Raw genomic sequence first — 21,020 nt, 5'->3', positions numbered from 1 at the left:
AATTTATAGGTTGCTTTGGGTAGTATAGACATTTTAATGTTGTTGATTCTACCAAACTAAGAACATGGTATATTTTTCCATTTGTTTATGTCTTCCTCTATCTCTTTTTTCAGCATTCTGTAATTTCCTGAGTACAGGTCCTTTACCTCCTTGGTTAAATTTATTTTTAGGTATCTTAATTTTTTGTTGTTGCAATGGTAAATAGGATTGTTTTTTTAGTTTCTCTTTCTGTGAGTTTATTATTGGTGTATAAAAAAACCCTAGACTTCTGGTTGTTAATTTTGTATCCTGCTATATTGCTGAATTCATTTATTAAGTCTACTAGTTTTTTGATGGAGTCTTTAGGGTTTTCTATGTACCATATCATGTCACCTGCGAATAATGACAGTTTTACTTCTTCTTTTCCAATTTGGATGCCTTTTATTTCTTCTTCTTGTCTCATCGCCATGGCTAGTACTTCCAGTACTATGTTGAACAGGAGTGGTGTAAGTGGGCATCCCTGTCTTGTTCCTGTTCTTAGTGGAAATAGTTTTAGTTTTTGCCCATTGAGTATGATGTTGGCTGTAGGTTTGTCATATATGGCTTTTATTATGCTGAGGTTTGATCCCTCTATTCCCACCTTGCTGAGAGTTTTTATCAAGAAAGGGTGTTGGATTTTGTCAAATGCCTTTTCTGCATCAATTGATATGATTATCTGATTTTTGCCTTTCAATTTGTTTATCTGATGTATCACATTTATTGATTTGTGGACATTTTACCAGCCGTGCATCCCAGGAATAAATCCAACTTGGTCATGGTGTATGATCTTTCTAATGTAATTCTGGATGTGATTTGCTAGAATTTTGTTGAGGATTTTAGCATCTAGATTTATCAGGGATATTAGCCTGTAATTTTCTTTCTTTGCAGTGCCTTAATCTGCTTTTGTGATTAGGGTGATGCTGGCTTGATAGAAAGAGGTTGGAAGTGTGCCTTCCTCTTGATTTTTTTTTTGGAATAGTCTGAGAAGGACAGGTTTTAGTTTTTCTTTGAATGTTTGGTAAAACTTCCCTGTGAAACCATCTGGCCCGGGCTTTTGTTTTTCTGGAAGTTTTTTGATCACTGCTTCAATTTCCTCCATAGTTATTAGCCCATTCAGATATTTTTTATTCTTCCTGGTTGAGATTTGGAAGGTCATATTTTTCTAGGAATATGTCCATTTCTTCTAAGTTTACCAGTTTGTTGGAATAGAGTTGCTCATAGTATTTTTTAATAATTCTTCATATTTCTGTAGGTTCTGTTATTATTTCACCTCTTTCATTTCTGATTTTGTTTATATGGGTCCTTTCTCTTTGCTTCTTGGTGAGTCTGGCTTGTTTCATCAATCTTGTTCATTCTTTCAAAGAACCAGCTCTTAGTTTCATTGATCTTTTGTATTTTTGGGGGGTCTTTATGTCATTTATTTCTACTCTGATCTTTATTATTTCCTTCCTTCTGCTCACTTTGGGCTTTTCTTGTTGTTCTCTTTCTAATTCTTCAAGTTGCAGAGTCAGATGGATTATTACCAGTTTTTCTTGTTTTTTGAGGTAGGCCCGTATTGCTATGAACTTCCCTCTTAGAACTGCTTTCACTGTGTCTCATAGATTTTGGATTGCTGTGTTTTCATTGTCATTTGTTTCAAGGATGTTTTTATTTCTTCTCTGATCTCTTTGGTAACCCAATCATTGTTTAATAGCATGCTCTTCAGCCTCCAAATGTTTGAATTTTTGTGATTATAAATATTGTAGTTGATTGCTAATATTATGTCATTGTGATCTGAGAAGATGCTTGATATGATTTCAATCTTCTTGAATTTGAAGAGACTTTGCCTGTGTCCCAATATGTGATCTATCTTTGAAAATGTCCCATGTGTGCCTGAGAAGAATGTATATTCTGTAGCTTTGGTGTGGAATGTTCTGAAAATGATGATTAAGTCTATCTGATCTAGTGGGTTGTTTACGATTGCTCTTTCTTTTCTGATTTTTTGACTAGAGGATTTACCTAATATTAAAGTCTCCTAATATGATTGTATTGCTGTCAATCTCTCCCATGATATCTTCCAGTATTTTTTTAATGTATTTGGGTGCTCCTGTATTGGGTGCATATATGCTTACCAGAGTTATATCTCTTGTATTGATCCCTTTAAAATTAAATTATGTAGTGGCCTCCCTTGTCTCTTGTTATGGTCTTTACTTTGAGGTCTATTTATTTAGATATGAGTATTGCTACCCCAGCTTCTTTTTCATTTTCATTTGCCTAAAAGATGTTTTTCCATCCTTTCACTTTCAGTTTGTGTGAGTCCCTTTTCCTGAGGTGAATCTGTCCCTTGTAGACAGCATATACATGGGTCATGTTTTCTTATCCATTCAGTCACTCGATGTCTTTTGATTGGAGCATTTAATCAATTTATGTTTAAATTTATTATTGATAGGTATTTGTTTATAGCCATTTCTATTCTTTATGCCTGTGTTCCTTCCTCCTTTCTATTTCTTGTTTTTATAGCATTTCCTTTAGATTTCTTGCATTGCTGGCTTGGTAGTGATAAACTCCCTTAGCCTTTTTTTGTCTGCAAAGCTCCTGATTTCCCCTTCAATTTTGATTGATAGCCTTGCTGGATAGAGTATTATTGGATTCAATCCTTTGCTTTTGCATCACTTTTTATACTTCATTCCATTCCCTTCTGGCCTGATGTGTTTCTGTTGATAAATCATTTGATAATCTGATGAGGAATCCTTTGTAGGTAACTCTCTCTCTCTCTCTCTCTCTCTCTCTCTCTTGCAGCCTTTAAGATTCTCTCTTAATCATTAATGTTTGTCATTGTAATTACAATATGTCTTGGTGTGGGTCTTTTGGGGTTCATCTTGCTTGGGACTCTGTACTTGTGTGACTTTTTTTCTTCCCCACATCAGGAAAGTTTTCTGTCATTATTTCTTCAAATAGATTCTCTAATCCTTGCTGCTCTTCTTGTCCTTCTGGCACCCCTATTATACATATGTTACTTTGTTTCCTGTTGTTCTAAAGCTCCCTTTGGCTCTCCTCCTGCTTTTTAATTTTTTTCTCCAGTTGGTGTTCAGATTGGGCTTGTTTCTCTACCTTATCTTCTAACTCACTAATTCGGTCTTCCACTTCTCCTATTCTACTATTTAAACCCTCCATCACATTTTTGATTGTAGCTATATCACTTTTGTTTCATTCCTGATTTTTGCATAGCTTGTTGATTTTCTCGTCCATCGGTTTATGAACTGTATGACTATTTCTCTGAATTCTTTTCTGACATATTGCATGTCTCTGTTTCATTTAGTTCCTTTCTTGGTGATTCTCTGTTCTTTCCTTTGGGGATTGTTTCGTTGTCTCCCCATTCTGAGCTTTGTGCAGCAGGAGTGCTGCACCACCCAAGTGTCACTGAAGATCTCAGACACAGAGATGTGTGGTTGCCATGGGTCGGCGGGAGCCGCGTGCGCCGAGAATCAGAGTCCCTGTGTGACTGCACTGAGAATCAGAGTCACAGGTGTTCAGTGCAGCCTCATGTGTGCTCCGAGAATCAGGGTTCCGCATGTGCATGCACCGAGAATCAGAGTCACTGGTGCTTGGTGTGGCTTTTTGCACGCACCTAGAATCAGGGTCCCTGCACGTGTGCGCTGAGAAACAGAGTCGCTGAAATCAGAGTTCCCAAGTGTGCGCTGGGAATCAGAGTTCCCGTGCGCGTGCGCTGAGACTCAAGATTCACAGTCTCTGGCACTTGTTGTGGCCTCACACACTTGCTGAGAATTAGGGTCCCTGTGCCTGCATGATGAGAAACAGAGTCCCCACATGCACGCATTGAGGATGAAAGTTACTGGTGCTCAATGTGGCCTTGCATGTGCACCAAGAATCAGTCTGCATGTGCACACCAATAATCAGGATCCCCTTGCACATGCACAATGAGATACAGTCCCTGTGTGTGTGCACTGAGCATCAAAGTCATTGGCACTCAGCAGGGCCTCGCACGTGCATGTACCAATAATCAGAGTCCCTGACTTGCTAGGGGGGCCGGGTTACACAGCTGCCCTGTGTTGGCAGGAGGCCTGCTTGCACGCCACAGGTTGTGCCGGCCCTAGACTGCTGCGATGGGTTGACGGGGAAGGGGATGTACACTGTGACTTACAGAAATCTGGCTAGGATATTAGGAGTCTCGGTTTCCCTGGGTCTGCAGCTGTAGTAGCAGCTCTTTGTCCAGAGTGCCTGTAGGGTCCCAGTTTGTGTCTGAGGCCAGTCTGGGTGGTGGTGAGGCTAGAATCCTAGTCACAAGCAGTTCTGTCCTTCAAGATGGCATAGTTTCTGTGCCAGCGCTTTCTGCTCAGAAGTGTTTGCAGCAGCAGCAGGGTCTCACAGTCTAAGACCTCCTGGTCCAACAGTCCCCAAAAGTCCTGCAGAATCTAATTTTCCCTAGCTCACACACATACTCACCACACATGTCCACACACTCCCCTTCTGCTCCCTCACTCTCTCACTCTCTCTCTCTCTCTCTCTCTCTCTCTCGCTGTAATCTTGCCAGTCACCATCTTCCTTCCCCAGTCTATACTTTATCTTTAAGTTGGATTTCTATATATAGCAACATCCAAGTAAAATAGTTTACCATCCTGTATTTCCTTAGTCCATTTTATCTTTCACATTCCTTGACAATTATTCATATTTTGTTACTTTCCTCACACTTCTCATTATTTTACTCCATCCATACTCTCAGTTAATGATTTGCTTACTATTTAACTGAGAAAATCAAAGTAATCAAAAGAGAACTTCCACAAGTGTCCACAGCATATCCAACTGACTCTGCATCTGAGACCTTACAGTCTACCTTTCTTTTGTTATTATAAACGGACTATCCTGACTCCTTGCCAAGGGTAACCCTTGTACTCGTACATAAAATTGAAATCCCAGTCCCTGTGCTCTACTCAAGTATATTACTTTGCAATTTTTTTCTCTCTTTCTTGTATAGTCATTTTCCCACCCTCACCTACTGAATAATTTTTATCAGCTATTATTTGTCCTATCTTCTGTGCTATTTTTCTGTTATTCTTTACAGCAAAAATCCTTAATAGAGTTGACTCTACTTGATGTTTCCTAATTGTCTGCTCTCATTCTTTCTCAAGTCTACCCCAGTTATGCTTTTGTTCTCATCTCTCCACCTAAACTGTTTTTGTCCAGGTCAACATGACCTCCATATTGCTAAATCTAATAATCAAAACATAGTCATATTATTTAAACTGTAAAAGACATTGTTGACCACCCCTTCCTCCTTGAAATGATTTCTGCATTTGACTTCCAAGATATTGAATTCCTATTTTTCTGGTTATATCTCTGGTTACTCCTCATCAATTCCCTTTGCTCTTTCACTGTATATGTCTGGCCTCTAAAAACTGAAGTGTCCCAAGGTTCAATCCCTGGGAACTCTTCCCCCACACACTTATAGGTCATCTCATTCAATTTTATTATGATCACTGTGATCTTTATGCAGATGCCTCCCGGATTTATAGCTCCCACTCCTACTGCTTTCAAGAATTAGATTCATTTATCAAACACTATTCAAGCAATGGAAATCTCAACTATAGCTTTTGTTAGATAAAAATTAAGAAAGGAAAGAATAAAAAAAATAACAGGAAGAATCTGTGGCAGACTGTTAGTTGTCCACTCAAAATACAATCCCTTATTTAATCCTTGCTAACAATATTCTGAACTTGTTCAGACATCCATATTTCAGGAGAAGAATCCTTTCCATACCTAGCTGAAGGGTAAGTCCTGCATAATCCTAAACAATGAAGCTATATTTTTGTAAATAATTTGTTTAGGCAAAGTCACTTCTGGCCAATAAGATGTGAGGAGAATTCTGCTGAAGGAATTCCAAAAAAGGTTTCCTCAATGACAAAAAGAGAGGCTAAAAAGGGATGGCTACTCTTCTTCCAATGGACTTTGGTGGGGTGGGGAAGCTGGATGGGATGCCTGGAGCTGCTATAGCCAAACAACTCCCGGAGCTAAGGTTTATCTGAAGAAAAACTTCACATTGAAGGTGGTCAGGTGGAATGATAGGAAGAGGATGAGTCCCTGATAATATCAGCCTTTGGAAAAACTAACCCAGGAGCTGCTCTACAATGAAACTTTCTGTTTTGAGGATACAAATTGGCCTCATTGTTTAATCCAAATGATTAGGATTTTTTGTTACTTATAACTTAAAAATTAAAGCTGACATAGTATGGGATTTTTTGAGGTGGAGAATGGGTACTTAAACGTCCAACTGTAGAAAATTGTTACAAGAATTTATTTGAGCCAAAATTGACAACAGACACCAGGAAGCAAGGTCTCAAATGCTCCAGAGAATAACAGTTTTTTGGTGTTTATTTTTAATGTATTCAAAATTAAGAGGACATTTAAGGAAGATTATGAGAAGGTGGAAGAAAGCAAGACAAAGATTGAATTACCGGTTAGTTAACAAGATTCTGTGCTCTCTTGAGGGTGGTTAGGGCTTATTTCGAAGGTGTGTTAACGTAGATGCACAGAAACAAGGATAGGACTGTCTTAAGGCAAAGATAAACCTTTTACTAAAGTTAAATGCCATGAGTAGTCCAGTTAGAACTTATGATCAGATTACTCTATCAGATTACTTTCTATAGAACCCGTTTTTCATCCACATTCCTAAGTAAAAGACATACTGATATAGAAGAGTTATAAAATTCTCACTTAAAAAAACAAATACTGGCTCTGGCCAGTGTGGCTCAGTTGGTTGGGCTTCATCCCTTGCACCAAAAGGGCTTAATCCCTAGTAGGGGGTGTGCAGAGGCAACTGATCAATGTTTTGCTCTCACATCAATGTTTCTCCCTCTCCCTCTCTCTCTAAAAATCAATAAACTATTAAAACAAACAAATAAACAAACAAGAAAACAAATCCTGGATGGGAATTTCTGGACTATCTTCTCAATTTCTATTAATCTAAAACACTTCTAAAAAATAAAGTGTACTTGCCGAAACCGGTTTGGCTCAGTGGATAGAGCGTAGGCCTGCGGACTGAAAGGTCCCAGGTTCGATTCCGGTCAAGGGCATGTACCTGGGTTGCAGGCACGTCCCCAGTAGGGGATGTGCAGGAGGCAGCTGATCAATGTTTCTCTCTCATTGATGTTTCTAACTATCTCTCTCCCTTCCTCTCTGTGGAAAATCAATAAAATATATTAAAAAAAAAATAAAGTGTACTTAAAAAAAGGTTCATGCATGTTGGAGGTGATTGAAATTTGTTGGAGGTAACTGGTAAATATTACAGAAGTGCATGGAGAATGACGAGAAGGCAGGAAAGTCATTGAGTTCTCATCTAAGCAATCTGTTAAAGTCTTCTGGAGAAAAATAAGACTTTCACAGCAGTTTGAAGGATGAAACTGAAATGGTGATGAGGGATGAAGTTGTTGTAACCACATGGTTCACTTTGAAAGAAGGTTCACAGGCAGTGGTAGTGTTACTGCTTCTGGAGGGCTTAGGAAGAAATGGTGTAAAAATCAGAGAAGAAAGCCTCAGTTAAAGAAACCCTGCTTCTTAATAACCAACAGTGACATTTTGGACTTAGTTCATCATAATTTAGTTTAGACACTGCACACTATTGTTGCAATTGGTAAAATTAATACAATTTTATTTACTTTTTTTTTTTTTTTTTTTTTTAAATAATTTTTATTTCTTAAAGTATTACAAAGAGTATTACATATGTCTCCTTTTTCCTCCCCATGACATTCCCCCGGCCCCTACCCCCCGCCCCCCCCCGCCCCGTGTCTTGTGTCCATTGGTTAATCTTATATGCATGCATATAAGTCCTTCAGTTGGTCTCTTAATCCCCCCCCCAACCCTCCCCAGGCTCCCCATTGTAGTTTAACATTCTGTTCAATGTTGCTCTGCTTCTGTATCTACACCTGTTCATCAGTCCATACTGGTCCCCTTTATTTGTCCCAACCTCACTGGAGTAGTCTCAACCTCACCAGGGCCGTCTGAGCCTCACCAGGGCCGTTTCAACCTCACCGGGGTCGTCCCTACCTCATGGGGGCCGTTTCAACCTCACCGGGGTCGTCCCTACCTCACCAGGGCCGTTTCAACCTGACTGGGGTTGTCGCTACCACACCGGGACTGTTTCAACCTGACCGGGGTTGTCCCTACCACACCGGGGCCTTTCGACCTGACTGGGGTCGTCCCTACCTCACGGGGCTGGGGCCTCAGAGACCCGCCCGGAGCAAGCCCAGAGGATTCGAGGGTTCGTAAAAATCCGAGAATCCATTTGCAGCCCGCGTGGCGTGTGACTGCGTACCTCTGGTTTTGGTGCCTCCGTAGCTCCCACTCAGTCTCACTGCGCTTCTTTCTTTTCCTCCAGTTGTAGATCTCCCACTGGGCCAACTTCCCCATGGTTCTGAGTGGCGGTTGTTTACTTCATAGTTGATAGTTTCAATGATGCTGTGAGAGAGCAGCACACACAGGTCCGCTCCCTACGCCGCCATCTTGGTTCTCCCTATTTACTTTTTAATTACAAGATTATAAGGGGACTTAACATTTTTTTAATATCTTTTATTGATTTTTTACAGAGAGGAAGGGAGAGAGATAGAGAGTTAGAAACATCGATGAGAGAGAAACATCGATCAGCTGCCTCCTGCACACTCCCCACTGGGGATGTGCCTGCAACCAAGGTACATGCCCTTGACCGGAATCGAACCTGGGACCCTTCAGTCCGCAGGTCGATGCTCTATCCACTGAGCCAAACCAGTCAGGGCGGGACTTAACATTTTTAATTACTCTGAGCTTCTCAGTCATTTGACTAGTTTGATATCCAGCCTTATTTTGAAGAGCAGACCAATTAAAGTTGCCAGTTTATGCAGAAGAGCTAGATACAACAAGGGCTGTGAAAGGAGAACTGAAAATATTTGTCAGTAGAGTGAATGTTTGGTTTAGAGGACAGAAGTCTATCTGATATCTTATTTTAATACTAGAGGCCCAGTGCACTAAATTTGTGCACTTATGGGGGAGTTCCCCAGCCTGGCCTGTGCGCTCTCACAGTGCAGGAGCCCCACAATCTATCTCCCCAAAGAGGTAGGCCCGCCCACCCATCCAAGGCTCCTCGATGGATTGCCCCAAAAGGGTAGGGTGGAACCGGGGGTCCCATCTCCACACTGCATGGATCCGCCAGGACCCCCATCATGGCAACGCCCACCTGCAAGCACCTCGCTGTGCACGCAGCCTTCTGGTGATAGATTGTTACAGCATGAGGGCATCACAGCATGAGGGCGTGGTGACCACATAGACTTTTATTAGTATAAATTCCTGATTAAATGAAAACAATACCAATATTTGAAGAAAAAAAGCAATATTTATATAATCTTGGGGTGAGGAAGTATTTTCTAAGAATAATACCAAAATCAGATACAATTTTTTAAAAGGTCAGTAGTTTTTATCATTTTTAGCATGAATGTCCTAAATAACTTTTTAAAGTTTAGAGCACTGGAAAAAAATATATGTTGCATCATATTACATTAAAAGTCAAGATCCTTAATATATAATGAGCTCTTAGAAATCAATAAATAGATGAGTACAACAAAAAGAAAATGGCAAAAGACATTAGTGGGGACTACCAAAAGAAGAAATACAGATGATTAATGCATTTTTGACACAATGTTCACTCTTACTACAATTCCAAAAGTGTCAAATAAAAGCAAGAATAAGATACTATCCCTCCTCTATTAATTGATAATGATTATTTTTAAAATCCTCACCTGAGGACATATTTATTTATTTGAGAGAGAGAGAGAGAGAGAGAGAGAGAGAGAGAGAGAGAAGAGAGAGAGAAACATCCATGTGAGAGAGGAACATCAATCAGCTGCCTCCTGTATGTGTCCTGACTGGGGATCAAACCCCCAACCTAAGTAGGTGTACTGCCTGGGAATCAAACCTGCAACTTTCTGGTGTATGGAACAATGCTCTAACCAACTGAATCACCCAGCCAGGGCAGTTGATGAAGATTAAAAATAATAATATTCATTGTTGGCTAGGAAACAAGCAAATAATAGTGGTGTAAATATAGGTTCATCTTTCCAGAGGAAAAATTGGCGATATTTATTCAACATCTTTAACATTTATTAAAAATATTCCCTTTGTTACTGTAATTCCTACTGCAAGAATGAGGATAAAGGCATAAAAATAATTTATCTCAGGATTTTTAATATTAATAAAGTGGGAACATCTGAGCTTCTGAACAGGTTTTTCAACAGAATTAAGACCTGAATTGAATAAAGTATACACCTTATATGTCATTGAAATTACATTACAAAAGAATATCAATTAACATAGGAAAATGTTCAGGCTATGTTGTTTAAAGTCAAAACAGCAGATTTCAGAACTGCATTTATTATATGATCTTCTTGATGTAAAAAAATGTTATGTATACATAGAGAAGATATGGAAGAAGAAACATTAAAATATTGAAAACTATCTTTTTATGTTAGGATTATAAGCAGCTGGATTGTAAAGTTCCTCATGTGTTACCCAACAAAACCTGTTTTTGTTATACTTAGTTTGAATTGGTAATAGAATTTTGAGTCAGTATTGTCACGTTGACAGAAATTGAATCAAGGACAAAACTTAGGCTGGACTTCTAGCATGATAGATGGCTATTAAATGGCAAAATGAGTTATTGATGGGATGGTTTTAAATATTCTCTGTGATTTAAAGTGAGGATTTTGGAACAACTGGAATTTGGATGATCTTATTTGGTAGACTGCTTAGGACTCTGTTTTTATAAAGTCCTGAGCAGCCATCTGGGAAAGATCATTTCAGGATAAGCTTGGCCTCATAGCAAAGCCTCACAGTAAGAGGCTAACTGGTTCTGTTATCATAGTGTCTTCACTCACATGTGTCTCAGTGCAATTCTCTTAGATTTCTTGAGTCCTGGAAAGGAACCTGGTTGAGTTAAACCAGGGGTAGGGAACCTTTTTTCTGCCAAGGACCATTTGGATATTTATAACCTCCTTCACTTAATATAAATTTATGTTGCTATGAAAAAGCTCCTAGATTTATTGAATTTTGAGTCAGGTCTGTGGTTGCCTTGACAGGGTCAGACCCAATGATTTCAAGGGACTTATAGGGCCTGTAGGCTGGACATTCCCCAACCTTGAGTTAAACAAACAAACAAACAAACAAAGAAACAAACAAACAAAACCACAAAGAAACATCTTTGGCAGTTTGGCAGGAAACATTCTTTGGTGCCATTCTTTTTTAAAAAAATATATATTTTATTGATTTTTTACAGAGAGGAAGGGAGAGGGTTAGAGTTAGAAACATCGATGAGAGAGAAACATCGACCAGCTGCCTCCTGCACACCCCCTACTGGGGATGTGCCCACAACCAAGGTACATGCCCTTGACCAGAATCGAACCTGGGACCTTTCAGTCCACAGGCCGACGCTCTATCCACTGAGCCAAACCGGTTAGGGCTTTGGTGCCATTCTTATAGAAAGTAACCCAAAAGGAGAGAAAGGCATTCTGCCAACTGGCTCATCTTGCAGCTTGTGGAATTGCACTGTCCTTTGCACAAGCAGGGTAGCGTCCGTGTATCATGCCACCCAACTCCACCTCCTGGATGGATCTTGCCCTGGCACTTATGCCCTGACAGGTCCTTAGTACTGTTGGCTGTAACAAACCAGTTTTAACCAACTCTTAGTGGGAATGCCAAGAAGAAGGGAATTGGAGTCTGAGATATTACTAAGCTCCAAAATATGTTGATATGGACTAGGTATTTCTTTTTGGCCCAGTGGTTGTTAACCTTTACTCTTTTAACAGTAAGACACATTTTTGTATTAATTAAATATTATGTGTAATTCAAAACATAAAATTGGTAAGTCAGAGATGATTTTCGTGGGAATGGGCAGGTGTGGTTAGAAACCCAACTACTCCATGTTACCTTTTCTCTAACCTAGGTAGGGGTACTTCTTGGAACCACTTCTTGAAAACCATGGATACATCTGATTTTCAGAGACATGCAATGACTTGGTCAATATATGTAGCAGCAGAGTCAAGGTTGGAATCCAGAACTACTTATCCTGAGGGATGTCTCCACCACATTGTGTGTTGTGTTCCTTCTCTAGCACATCATCCTTAGAAACCCCCCACATCTGTGAGGTGAAGGATGTGTTAACTAACCTTGTGTTAATCATTTCGGAATATAGATGTGTATCATACCATCACATCACACTTTACACTTGCTCAATTATATCTCAGTAAAACTGAAAAAAATAAATGAATAAAAAGGAAACCCTCCATGGTGCTTCTTTTAGAGAAACAGACTGTGTCTTGTGGTTAGGGAGGAAGAGGAGCACAGTAGGTGTCACATGATGGAGATGTGAGAAACTATAAGAACCTCAGTGGGAAAGCCACCCAGTGCCTCCATACACTGAGGCCCTTGACAATGAAGCCAAAACCTCCTTCATGCTGTGTTTTCTGGAGGACATGAAGGGGCTTCTCTGCAGGCGTTCTCTCCTGCTGTTCTGTGTGGCTTGAATCTGCGGGCCTTTCAAGGTCACAGTGGGCCCTCTGAAAGAACCTTTGATTTAACGTGTACGGGAATTCCCACTGGCATATTAAATGTTTTTCTATTTTATCATTTTCCTGCAGCTAGCAGCTTTTGGCATGCAGGCTGTTTTTATGAACATTATAAGTAAATATTCTAGGGTGAGTTACAGTGATGAATATGGACATGAAAGCCTAAGGCTGGAAGATATTAGGCTTCCTTGAAAAAAAGTGGGAATGGAAAAAGTAAATATCAAGGATTTTAAAGTACTTGTCAAAGCTTTGCAACTCTGCACTGTGCATCCAAAATCCAAATTTAATAGAATTAGACCAATAAAACCAAGTTGGTTTAAAGAGATATATAGCTAGATATCCAAAAAATTTAATTCGTTTTACTTTGAGCTTGGGGTTTTTATTAAAAAAAAGAGAGTAAGCAAAGTTAGATTTTCACATCAATAACCATTAGTTTTGTTTTCCAGACAGAACTAGTCCCACCCAGACTTTTCTACAAAGCATGACAGACAGATTTCTAAGATATCAAGCTACTACCCAGAGTTTCCAGGGACCATGGGCCACTTTTGGTCCAAATGTCCCTTTGAAAAATATCCCCCAAAATAAATAAGGTGTGAACTGTGGTATTAGGCTCCAGTGCCCTCTTGAGTTGGACAGGCTTGGTGAGCTGCTTGAAAGCTGAGGTCAGGAAAACTTTTCTGGACACTGAGTTATTCACTGGTTATGCCTGTTTTATAGTCACAGGCCTGGAAATCCCCAGAGAAACTATGCATAGTATATTGGTCAACAGTTCCAAAGTGATATCTGCCTCAAGATGCCCCCCACAAGCATCTTTTCTACTTTCTCTTCCCTCTCATAGTCCCTGGCACGGGTCAGAATGATTGGAGATGGGGGAGCTCAACAAATACAGTTGATTTATTTTTTTTAAAAAAGACATTTTTATTGATTTCAGAGAGGGAGGGAGAGGGAAAGAGAGATAAAAAAATATCAATTATAAGAAAGAATTATTGTTTGGCTGCCTCCTGCATGCCACTGGGGATCCAGCCCACAACCCAGGCATGTGCCCTGACTGGGAATCAAATTGTGGCCTCCTGGCTCATAGGTTGACGCTTAACCACTGAGCCACAATGGCTGGGGTACAGTTGATTTACTTTGCTACACTAATTTTGCCCTATCAATCTATTCTACCTATTCCTCAATTGAATTTGCCCCTCTGCTACCTTGAGTCTAAACTTATTTAAATCTAAATCATTCCACAGTTTTCTAATTAGCTTGAGTGCATTTATTCAATAAATCCATAAATTTTCTTCCCTTTCAAGGTGTTAGCAACCTAATATTATTTGCTGTCATCTTCAAATTTAAGAGCCTAGTCTAAACCCAGATAAATAACAAAGTCAGCATCAACCATATAACAGGCAGTCAATAAATATATTGTCAAGAGGACCTTAGAGGGCCTGCGGGGAGGGAGGGAGGAAGGAAGAAAAAGAAAGGGATAGGAGGAAGGAAGGGAGAGAGTGAGGAAGATAGTATGTTGTTTAATCTCCATGTATTTGTGGGCTTGTTTACTTCCTTTTAGCAATTGATTTCTAATTTCAAGGCATCGTGGTCAGAGAATATGCTGGGTATAATTTCAATCTTCTTGAATTTGTTGTTGCTAGTTTTGTGACCCAACATATGGTCTATCCTTGAGAATGTTCCATGTACACTGGAGAAGAATGTATAATCCGATGTTCTAGGATGAAAGGTTCTGTAATGTCAATTATGTCCATTTGGTCTAGTGTTTCATTTAAGGCTGATATTTCATAAACACACACACACACACACACACACACACACTAGTGGCCCGGTGAACAAAAATTTGTGCACTTGGGGGGAGGGGTCCCTCAGCCCGGCCTGTGCCCTCTTGCAGTCTGGGACCCCTTGGGGGATGTCCACCTGCTGGCCAGCACAAACCGGGGCATAGCATCAAGTCCCCCTGCGCCAGAAGACCCAGAGTCAAGTCCCCACCCACTTGTGTGTGCCTCCTGGACGCAGCATTCAGCCTCATGTAGGGTGGCTGACAGGCACAGACACTGCAGCGGCAGCAGTGGCGGTGGCAGATCGGCAAGGCTGCATTGGCCCATTGGAATGTATGGGTCATGCCTCGCTGCTCGCCCCCGTGGCCCCCGGCCGGGTCCACAGGCCCGGACACTGCGACAGCGGGACTCAGGGGACTGGGTGCCGCCATCTTGTGCGTATGGGCGCTGCCATCTTTGTGACAGAGTGATGGTTAATTTGCATATTACTCTTTTATTAGATAGGATATATATATTTCTGAGAGGAAGGGACAAAAAGATAGAAACATCAACAATGAGAGAGAATCATTTATCGGCTGCCTTATGCATGCCCTACACTGGGGATGGAGCCTGCACCCAGGCATGTATGTGCCCTGACCAGGAATTGAACCGTGACTTCCTGGTTCATAGGTTGACTCTCAACCACTGAGCCACATCAGCTAGGCAAGACTAATATTTCATTATTGATTTTCTGTTTGGTTGATCTTAGAGCTGTCAATGGAGTCAGGTCTGTCGATCTGTTTATTTTTTTATTGCTTAAAGTATTACAAAGTATTACAAAGAGTAGTACATATGTTTCCTTTTTTCCCCATTGACCTCCCCCTGGCCTCTCCTACCTCCCAGTATCTTGCTTCCATTTGTTATGCTTATATGCACGCATACAAGTCCTTCAGTTGATCTCTTACCTCTCCCCGGCTGCAACCCTCCCCAGCCTTCCCCCTGTAGTTTGACAGTCTGTTCCATGCTGCTCTGTCTCTGTGTCTATTTTTGTTCATCAGTTTATAATGTTCTTTATTATCTATAAATGAGTGAGATCATGTGATATTTTTCTTTCATTGACTGGCTTCTTTCACTTAGCATAATGCTCTCCAGTTCCATCCATGCTGTGGCAAATGGTAAGAATTCCTTCGTTTTTTACAGCAGCATAGTATTCCATTGTGTAGATGTACCACTGTTTTCTAATCCATTCATCTACTGATGGTCATTTAGGCTGTTTCCAAATCTTAGCTATGGTAAATTGTGCCGCTATGAACATAGGGGTGCATATATCCTTTCTGATTGGTGTTTCTGGTTTCTTGGGATATAGTCTTAGAAGTGGTATTACTGGGTCAAATGGGAGTTCCATTTTTAACTTTTGAGGAAATGCCATACTGTTTTCCACAATGGCTGCACCAATCTGCATTCCCACCAGTATAGCAGGAGGGTTCCTTTTTCTCCACATCCTCTCCAGCACTTGTCGTTTGTTGATTTGTTGATGATAGCCATTCTGACAGGTGTGAGATGGTACCTCATTATTGTTTTGATTTGCATCTCTCAGATGATTAGTGACTTTGGACATGTTTTCATATGTCTCTTGGCTTTCTGAATGTCCTCTTTCGAAAAGTGTCTATTTAGGTTCTTTGCTCATTTTTTTAATTGGATTGTTTATCTTCCTTTTGTTAAGTTGTATGAGTTCCCTGTTGATGTTGGAGATTAAACCCTTTTAAGAGATAACATTGGCAAATATGTTCTTCCATGCAGTGGGATTTCTTATTTTTTTGATGGTTTCTTTTGCTGTGTAGAAGCTTTTTGTTTTGATGTAGTCCCATTTGTTTATTTTCTCTTTAGTTTCCATTGCCCTAGGAGCTGTATCAGTAGCAATATTGCTACGACAAATGTCTGCTATTTTGCTGCCTATAGCTTCTTCAAAGATTTTTATGGTTTCCCATTTTACATTTAAGTCCTTTATCCATTTTGAGTTTATTTTTGTGTATTGTGTCAGTTGGTGGTCTAGTTTCATTTTTTTGCAAGTATCTGTCTAGTTTTGCCAACACCATTTATTGAAGAGACTTTCTTGTCTCCATTGTATGCTCTTGCCTCCTTTGTCAAATATTAATTGAGCATACTGGCTTGTGTTAATTTCTGGGTTCTCTGTTCTGTTCCACTGGTCTATATGTCTGTTCTAGTGCCAGTAACAGGCAGTTTTGAGAACAGTGGCTTTGTAGAATAGCTTGATATCTGGTATTGAGATCCTTCCAACTTTGTTCTTCTTTCTCAAGATTGCTGCAGCTATTCGGGGTCTTTTTTTATTCCAGATGAATTTTTGGAGGGTTTGTTCTACGTCTTTGAAGTATGCCATTGGTATTTTAATGGGGATTGCATTGAATTTATAGATTGATTTGAGTAGTATGGACATTTTAATGATGTTGATTCTACCAATCCATGAACATGGTATATTCTTCTATTTGTTCATGTCTTCCTCTATCTCTCTTTTCAATGTCCTGTAGTTTTCCCAGTACAGGTCTTTTACATCCTTAGTTAAGTTTATTTCTAGGTATCTTAATTTTTGGTGCAATAATAAATGGGATTGATTTTTTTTTTCATTTCTCTTTCTGTGAGTTCATTATTAGTGTATAAAAAGGCCATAGATTTCTGGGTGTTAATTTTGTATCCTACTACTTTGCAAAATTCACTTATTAGGTCCAGTAGTTTTTTGATGGAGTCTTTGGGGATTTCTCTGTATAGTATCATGTCATCTGCAAATAAGGACAGTCTTACTTCTTCTTTTCCAATTTGGATGGCTTTTATTTCTTTTTCTTATCTGATCACTATGGCTAGCACCTCCAGTACTATATCAAACAGGAGTGGTGAAAGTGGGCATCCCTTCATGTTCCCGTTTTTAGGGGAAATGAGTTTAGTTTTTGCCCATTAAGTATGATGTTGGCTGTACATTTGTCATATAAGGCTTTTATTATGTTGAGGTATTGTCCCTCTATTCCCACTTTGCTGAGAGTTTTTATCAAGAAAGGGTGTTGGATTTTGTCAAATGCTTTTTCTGCATCAATTGATATGATCATGTGATTTTTGCCTTTCAATTTGTTTATGTGATGTATCACATTTATTGATTTGCAGATATTGTACCATCCTTGCATCCCTGGAATAAATCTCACTTGGTCATGGGGTATGACCTTTCTAATATAATGCTCAATCCAATTTGCTAGAATTTTGTTGAGGGTTTTAGCATCTATGTTCATCAAGGATATTGGCCTGTAGTTCTCTTTCTTTGAGGTGTCTTTATCTGGTTTTGAAATTAGGGTAATCCTGGCTTCATAGAAAGAGCATGGAAGTGTGCCTTTCTCTTGAATTTTTTGAAATAGTCTGTGGAGGATAGGTTTTAGTTCTTCTTTGAATGCTTGGTAGAACTGTAAAACCATTCGGACCAGGGCTTTTGTTTGCTGGAAGATTTTTGATCATTGCTTCAATTTCATCAGTAGTTATCGGCCTATTCAGGTTTTTGGATTCTTCCAAATTGAGTTTTGGGAGTTTGTATTTTTCTAAGAATATATTCATTTCATCTAAGTTGTCCATTTTGTTGGAATAGAGTAGTTCATAGTATTTTTTCATAATCATTTGTATTTCTGTGGGATCGGTTGTTATTTCGCCTCTTTCATTTCTGAGTTTGTTTATTTGGGTCCTCTCTCTTTGCTTCTTGATGAGCCTGGCTAGAGGTTCATCAATCTTGTTTATCCTTTCAAAGAACAAGCTCTTGGTTTTGTTGATCTTCTTTATGTTTTTTAGACTCTATGTCATTTATCTTCGCTCTGATCTTTATTATTTCCTTCCTTCTGCTTACTCTGGGCTTTTGTTGTTGGTCTCTTTCTAACTCTTTGAGTTGTGGGGTTAGATAATTTATTACCATCTTTTCTTGTTTTTTTTTTTTTTTTTTTTTTTGAGATAGGCCTACAGAGCTTCCCTCTCAATACTGCTTGTGCTCTCAAGACTGCTTTTGCTGTGTCCCATAGATTTTGGATTGTTGTGTTTTCATTGTCATTTGTTGCCATGATGCTTTTTATTTCTTCTTTGATCTCTTTGGAAACCTGATCATTATTTAAAAGCATGCTATTTAGCCTCCAGGTGTTTGATTTTTTTTTACTGTTTTTATTGTAGTTGATTTCTAGTTTTATGCCATTGTGATCTGAGCAGATGCTTGATATGATTTCTATCTTCTTGAATTTGAAGAGACTTTGCCTGTGCCCCAATGTGTGGTCTATCTTTGACAATGACCCATGTGAACTTGAGAAAAATGTATATTCTGTGACTTCGGGTTGGGATGTTCTGAAGATGTCAATTAATTCCATCTGATCTAATGAGTCATTTAGGATTGCTGTTTCTTTGCTGATTTTTTGATTAGAGGATTTATCCAGTGGTGTTAGTGGAGTATTCAAGTCCCCTACTGTGACTGTATTGCTGTCAATCTCTCCCTTGATATCCTCCAGAAGTTTTTTTTATGTATTTAGGTGCTCCTGTATTGGGTGCATATATGTTTACCAGAGTTATATCTTCTTGTTGAATTGCTCCCTTTAGAATTAAGAAGTGGCCTCCCTTATCTTATTATGGCCTTCACTTTGAGGTCTAATTTGTTGATTATAAGTATTGGTACCCCAGCTTTTTTTTTTCATTTCCATTTGCCTGAAAAACCTTTTTCCACCCCTTCACCATCAGTCTGTGTGAGGCCTTTTTTCTAAGGTGGATTTCCTATAGACAGCAGATATATGGGTCATGTTTTCTTATCTACTCAGCTACCCTATGTCTTTTGATTGGGGCATTTAATCCATTTACATTTAAAGTTATTATTGATAGGTACTTGTTTGTCGCCATTTTTATTCTTTATGCCAGTGTTCCTTCTTCCCTTCCTATTTCTTCTTTATATAGCAAACCCTTTAGCATTTCTTGCATTGCTGGTTTGGTGGAAATAAACTCCCTTAGTCCTTTTTTGTCTATGAAGCTCCTGATTTCACCCTCAATTTTGATTGATAGCCTTGCTGGGTACAGTATTCTTGGATTCAGACCCTTGCTTTGCATGACTTTGTATATTTCATTCCATTCCCTCTGGCCTGATGTGTTTCTGTTGAGAAATCAGTGGATAGTCTGATGGAAGATCCTTTGTAAGTAACTTTCCGTCTGTCTCTGGCAACCTTTAAGATTCTTACTTTGTCACTGGTGTTTGCCAATTTAATGATAATGTGTCTTGGTGTCAATCTTTTGGGGGTTCATCTTTTTTGGGACTCTGTGAGCTTCTTGGGCTTGTGTGAGTTTTTTCTTCCTGATATCAGGGAAGTTTTCTGTCATTATTTCTTCAAACAGGTTTTCTATTCCTTGCTCAGTTTCCTCTCTTTCTGGTACCCCTATTATGCAGATGTTGTTTCATTTATGTTGTCTCAAAGCTCCATTAGGCTCTCCTCCTGTTTTTTAAGTTTTTTTTCTAGATGCTGCTCTGCTTGGGAATTTTTCCCTACCTTGTCTTCTAGCTCACTGATGTGATCTTCTGCTCTTTCTAGTCTACTGTTGATGCTTTCTATTGAGTTCTTTACTGCAGCGATGTCATTTTTCATTTCTTCTTGGTTATTCTTTAGTTCCTCTTGGTTCTTACACATATTGTTGAATTTGTCGTCCATCCTTTTCATCAACCTTATGACCATTGCTCTGAATTCTTTCTCTGTCATATTGCTTGCCTCTATTTCCTTAACTTCCTTTTCTGGTGATTCCTCCTTTTCTTTCATATGCGGGCTGTTTCTTTGTATCCCCATGATCACTCCTCTCGGGGTTTCTGGTTATGTAGCTCTCTCTTTCCTGCATTGACTTAAAGGCACACAATACAACACAACAAGACACAACACACAGGACACCAAACACAAATGTATTCACAATACTAATACCCCTGAATAAATGTGACCACCAGAGAAAAGAGAATTAGGGAATAGAGAAGAGTGCAAATATGATATTGAGAAAGAAAAAAAATGTAAGAGAAAAAAGAGAGAAGAAAAAAAGGAGAAAAAATTTGTATATGGGGAGGAAACTCCAATAAAACCACAACTAATCTAAAAAATGCAAACAACAAACCTCCAAACAACAAACACACAGATGAATCTGAGGAGGCAGAGCTTATTTTAAGGAGGTAAGGTCAAGGAATTGGATGAATGGGGAAATAGCCACAATTCAGTATAGAGGAGGTAGAAAGAGAATGGGTGTATAAGAATAAAAGTAAAAAACTAAATACAAAAAAAGAAATATATATATATATATGAAAATTCATATATATCCTATCTAATAAAAGAGAAACATGGTAATTAGCCGTACATCCGCTACTCTTCCCATTGGCTAATCAGGGCGATATGCAAATTAACTGCCAGCCAAGATGGAGGCCAGCAGCCATGCACTGAAGCAAACAGGGAGGCTTGCTTGCTCCAGTGACAGAGGACTCCAACGTTCCCCGCCTGACTTGCCGGCCTCCCAGCTGCAACTCTAAGCAACTATGTTGCAAATATAGAAGCTAAACAAAACCCCAGAAATCTGCTTTATTCAGCTGGGCTTCAGCCAGCCGGACCGCAACATTGTATCAAATACAGAAGGT

This window comes from Myotis yumanensis, unplaced genomic scaffold, assembly GCF_028538775.1.
Source record: "Myotis yumanensis isolate MYYU_CA2020_CCGP unplaced genomic scaffold, mMyoYum1.0.hap1 SCAF_3, whole genome shotgun sequence".
NCBI classification, from domain to species: Eukaryota; Metazoa; Chordata; class Mammalia; order Chiroptera; family Vespertilionidae; genus Myotis; species Myotis yumanensis.
The sequence above is the reverse complement of the archived record's forward strand: the minus strand, read 5'-3'. Positions refer to the sequence as shown.